Here is a 6,000-nt window from a genome sequence, read left to right on the forward strand (position 1 = left end):
AGTTTTGAAATCCCGTAAATATTATTGAAATATCTCGGACACAATGAGAAATGTATAAAAGGCATCGTTCTTATCAAATTTTGCAATAGTAAGATCAAATTACAGCTTGTTGATATTCTTTTTGTTAAAATAATTGTTATAAAGATTTATAGCGAAGATACTGTCGAAGATTAATTTGTTATATCAGTGCAAAACACCGGTAGTAGTAATGAAAGTTCAAAACAGGTTACGCTTTGAATCTCCCGACAAAATTTCGTGACTTAATTTTTTGTAAGCCATTAAATTATATAATAATTTCACTAATTTAAGAGTAAGTAGAAGTTAATAAGATTTTTTTAATCAGATCTTTGTCTAGTTGTATACAGTAATTACACCTTTTGTTTTTAAAATTATATATAATGGTAATAACCAATTAAATTTAATTTGGTATTTTAGATTTTTCAAACAAAATTTTGATCAACATAGTTCTTTTTAAATTGGTGCAATTATTAAAAAATGTACATCTCCTGTCGTCGTTGCTATAATTACATGGAAAAAATACGCCAATAATAGGTGCATGTCGCAAAGTTAAAAAGAATGATTTTATCTGCGTTTTTGCTTCCAGAGCATAAGGTAGGTAAGGGTTTAAATAAGGTTCATTTGACGAATGGATAATTTCATGTTTTCTATTCTATTGTCTAAGAAACTGGACTTGCTTCAGGAGCTCTGAAGATTTTGTCTCGACGACTAGATTTTTTTCAACTTAAACCTTCGTTCGTAATAAAATCTGAAAGTTTTAATTTAAGTGTGAGCAAATAAACTAATCGATGAATAATAAAATGGGACACGCAGGAATTTAGGATACTTACTGGGTGGATCACCGATGATACCGTAATTATTATCATTACCGTCCATTGTTACACGCAGAAAAATTGAGGGCAAGCATAAATATGCACACACTTTTGTGTGACATTTGTCTGTGATACAAATAAAAGGTACAATTGTAAAGATCAAGGTAAAAAACGTGAACAAAGTATTTGTAGTAATTTGTGAATGATGAGTTAATAAAATCAAATAAACAGTTGCAACAATTGTATAAAACGTCAACCAAGATCGGGTCACGATTGTTGTACCTACCTACAATTGCGTACATCACTGATACAAAGAACCCACTTAGCTCTACCGAACTGCAAGTAATGACATATCTTGAAGCAAATTACAACAATGAAAGCGTCATATTATCGTCAAAAAATACGCATAACATCATTAGAGAAAATGGAGCAAAAGGTGTTCGGTTGATGATATTCTGACAAGGACATTCCAGTGAAATCAGTCCAACTCTCTTGCATCCCGGAGACATTCCAAGGAGAAACACGATTGGGAAAGATTTAACAGACGTTCAAGATGTCGTTGCTCACTTATTTCAAATGTATCGGGAAATTGCTCAATTCTAACTAATTATATTCATTTCATTAACTAAAAAAATACACCTCCTCACATTGACAGAAAATATGCAAACAAATACCCACTCTAAATGAATCCACGCATGAAACCTGGATTCTGACTGCTAAATAATGGTGGCATTATAATAATCCTTAATTAAACTGATTTATTTGCTTTTCGAATTCATGACTTAGCAGTAATAATAACCTCATTATTGTGGAAGCTTTAAAAATTACAAAGGCATAAAACCACAAGGTCTGAGTGGTTTAAGTAATTTCCATCTCCTAGAAGTAAATGACTAGAATTTAATCCTTCGCCCCTTTGTTTGTAAACTTCTTGATAAATTGCCGCAATTTCATAAGCAGATCAAGGTATGACTTGTACAAAGAAACATCGACAATTCCGGAAAACAACTAGGTCAGGCTATTCCCCATCTTTAAGCTTTATGGTCTATCCATGCACATGTCTGTGCAGATCCAGGAGAAATGAAACTAGTATTTTTACACTCCATATTTGTTATAATGAAAGTACCATCACGACTGTGCAAAGAAATTTACCACCCACTTCTCAAGGTTGGTATACATTAAGAATCTTTTGTAACAAATTTAAACGGTTTGCGATCAAGTGATTTCGAGAGAGCATCGTATTCACGTAATCTACTACATTTTTAATAATATGTGTTTAAATAACAGAAAAAAGTTCAAGCTTCTTGAAAAATAGTAACCAATAGTTTTATGAAAAATATTGCCAAATTTGCTAGCAATGGTTGTTTAAAATATAAAATGTCTACAATAATTTATTATATAACTGCTTTTTCACAAAAAAAAATAGTGCAGATCATTGTGGAATCAACTTCCGCAAAATTTAATTTCCTCAAATCTTATGTTCAGATACCTGCCTCCAGTGATTTAAAAGTGTGATTCATTTAAATCGACCGATATAGGCATCTCTGACGCAACAAATCATTATTTATATATATCTACTCCAAACTTGAAGACGACTTTCATTTGAAGCAATTTTACATTACTTATTATTATTAATCGTACCTGACTATTAATTTATTCCGACTTAGTTATCTTCAGTAAGGTTGCTTTAGTCATTATCGATTCCTGATGTATTATAACGAGAGGTTGAATAAGATTCTTAATAATTGCAAAAGCAATCTAAATCACCTTGTTTGTTAATTGATTCATTTTGATTAAATGAGAGACACAATCCATTTAGATATATTGTAATTTAATTTAATGTATTGGATATAATTCTATGTCTATTCTAATCTAAGAATTTAGATTTGATACATTCAAACAAGTGCACATACTGTTATAATTTTAAGTTAAGTTTTGAAAAGTTGAAAATTTAAAATTAAGGTCTTCAGAATCACAAAAACAATTTTACAGTGTAGCTCCTAGAACACATGAATCTTCATAACTGATAATAATCAAATTGGTAGAAGTTTTTGTGTAAGTAACCGATTCGGTAGTTTAGAGGACTAATTATTTATTTTCAATAAATTTCCAACGTACTAAAACAGACATACGAAACTCAGGAATCACACACAATATCGTGAAAATAAGAACGGTGCTTTACATTGAGGAAAACTTAACCAAACACTACCAAAGCTAACAAAATACACACCAGTTGCTATACGGAAATTAGTCATTGCGTGTAAGTTTTGTGATGACAGCGTCATCAAACATTTATAAAAAATATATTTATCTCCTGTTTATCTTAACTGCTTATTAGTTGTATGGTAAAATAAATTTAATATTTGTTTTACCACAGAACTAATAAGCAGTTACCAATTTTAGAAGTCAATAAAACGGATGTTAAGTTTATTAACACTGTGCTTTTAGAAGAGAACATAATTTTCACATGAGCAATGTTTCGTAGAATACAATTAAAGTAACTACGAACAGCTTGTAATATTATTACAATTATAAGAAGTAGTTCAAATTACGTGCAGGTATTTATTGAGTAACCGTAGGTTAGATAAAAAGAGACATTATTAAAAATGTAGTTACCATTTTTAGGACGAGATTAAATTAATTAATAAAAATGTTGCCACACGATCATGATCAGTGAAAATGTTTCATAACTTTTTTATCACGCTTTTATTAGCTTGGGTTGTATGTATGTATGTAACGGAATCTTTGAGCTTAATTTTCATCGGTTTCTAAAAGTCTGATCATCTTGAAACTTTGCACACGTCTCAAGGATCGATGACAATGCAATAATTTGATAACAGTTTCCCATTATCCTTATTAGGACCGCCAGGATTTATAAATTCTTTTATGGATCCTGTGTAGTGGAGTAAAAGAGATAAAGCTAGCGCGCGATCTGCGCATGCCTGTAGTATCTGGTTTACTCTTCGTTGTAATAATTATAGTCTTGATTAAAATACAAATAACGGATATTAAATGAAAAAAACAAGAACGGACTTTTAATTAACTAAACGTGTGCAAATAAAATGGCTGATCGCATCTTAATTGTGTCAGTATATACCACGGTTATCTCTCTCCGTGTCGATTATACCGATCTATACCGATTATTTCTGTTTCAAGGACAATTTCTGCATAGCTTTGGTTTTACAGTCGGTAAAGAAGGAATTAATTATAATTAAAACATATCTAATCATGAATTCTCACCAACTTAAATAAAGATAACAAATTTTGATTCAGAAATACAAACATGGAGGAAAATTAACTATTTGGGGGGTAAAACTAACCACGATGATGAATTGTGTCCCGTTGGTCCGTGAGGGCGATTGATTTCGAACTAATTCCCGTTGATCGATCATACGGAGACCACTGAGTGGTTCTTTCTAGAAAAATCTAAATAAGTAATTAATTCCCCAATTTATGAATTTGTCGCAGACTAAAAAATGAAAAATAAATAATAGTTTAAAAAACTAAAAAAACACGCTTTTATTGCTAATCGAACTAAAAACTAGAAAATAATTTTTAATGACAGAGTTTAATATTACAGTAGTAGAAGATCAAACAATCAATCATAATAAATCACCTCAAATTAAAATTATAATAAAATTTAAGTTATTAACAGAATAATTCAATTCAGAGTAAAAAGCGTGGGGTGCTTGATATTTTAAATATTACAATCATTCTATTGGCAACTATCTATGAGAGGATAGTTATGAACCGCAGTAAAATGCACCCCACGCTTTTTACTCTGAATTGAATTATTCTGTTAATAACTTAAATTTTATTATAATTTTAATTTGAGGTGATTTATTATGATTGATTGTTTGATCTTCTACTACTGTAATATTAAACTCTGTCATTAAAAATTATTTTCTAGTTTTTAGTTCGATTAGCAATAAAAGCGTGTTTTTTTAGTTTTTTAAACTATTATTTATTTTAACATGTACCTACTAATTACTAAATACATGCAGATATAAAGATTAATTGTTTTTCTAGACTGTTTAGTTAACAGTTAACAATTTTGATATATGCACATTTAATTTTAAACGTAATTACAGATTATCACTGCAATACATAAATCGAATTTATTGATGTCAAATCGCCGAAGCAAATAATGATTTGTAGTTCTCGAGACGATTATTTCACTCCCATTAATCACTTTTTCAAATTTTTTCGTTAATGTAAATCAATTATTACTTCACATCGTAATTATAAATAATAGGATCCTTACTAATAGAGGAACGTAATTTATTGCCATCAATGCTTGTTAATCTAACACAGTTTCATCAGTTACATTATTAAAAAAATATATTTGCAACCCAACATTATTTTCATGCCAATGACAACAAAATGTTCAAATATTAAATAACTTTAAAGTAATTGTTGCGGAATCGTTCATGAAGATTAGTTATGAAGACGTCACTAATTGATGAAGGATATGGTTACGAATTCCTTTCAGAGATGCAATGAATAAAATATGTTTTTAATTCGTTACTCAACTTAGATACGAATTATATGCTTCACAAATTATTGTACCTAAGCGCAGGTCTTTCACACATGTAATTAATTACTACTTTACAGCTTAACTCGAGTGGCGTATCATTTATGATAAGTTATGGCATATTAAAGCTCTACTATTAACAAAGTTGTTTGAGTCATAAGTTATGTTTGATATAAAGCATAACCTTGTAAGTTATTCGCGTGGTTAAATATTCACTGTAAGAATTTCCATACTTCAAGACACAATGACCGTTTAGACAAATTAAATCATATTTATAACACCGTAAAATGGAATTCGTAGATATATGATTTTATTTGCAAAATTAATGCCGACTTACTGTTTCCTTTGTTAATAAAAACATTAGCAGAATAAATCTGTTCTTTCACACTTTAATCAAACTGTCTCACTATCGTGTGATAATTTTATTCATCAGCAACTCACAGTTAATTGACAATTTTGTTATATGAGTGTTCACACCAGTAAGTATTAAGATTCACAGTGTAATACGGAAGACTATAGAGTATTTTCAGTCGCAACCCTTTGTGTACAACGATGTAACAATTTACACAAAATAAAACAATTATGCAACTTATTAGACACCTACAAAGATCTTTAATTAAAGTAACTTATTTCTAAACA

Source organism: Zophobas morio, unplaced genomic scaffold (assembly GCF_036711695.1).
Source record: "Zophobas morio isolate AGI-343-1 ecotype UQ-CSIRO unplaced genomic scaffold, CSIRO_AGI_Zmor_V1 ptg000012l, whole genome shotgun sequence".
In the NCBI taxonomy this organism is placed as follows: Eukaryota; Metazoa; Arthropoda; class Insecta; order Coleoptera; family Tenebrionidae; genus Zophobas; species Zophobas morio.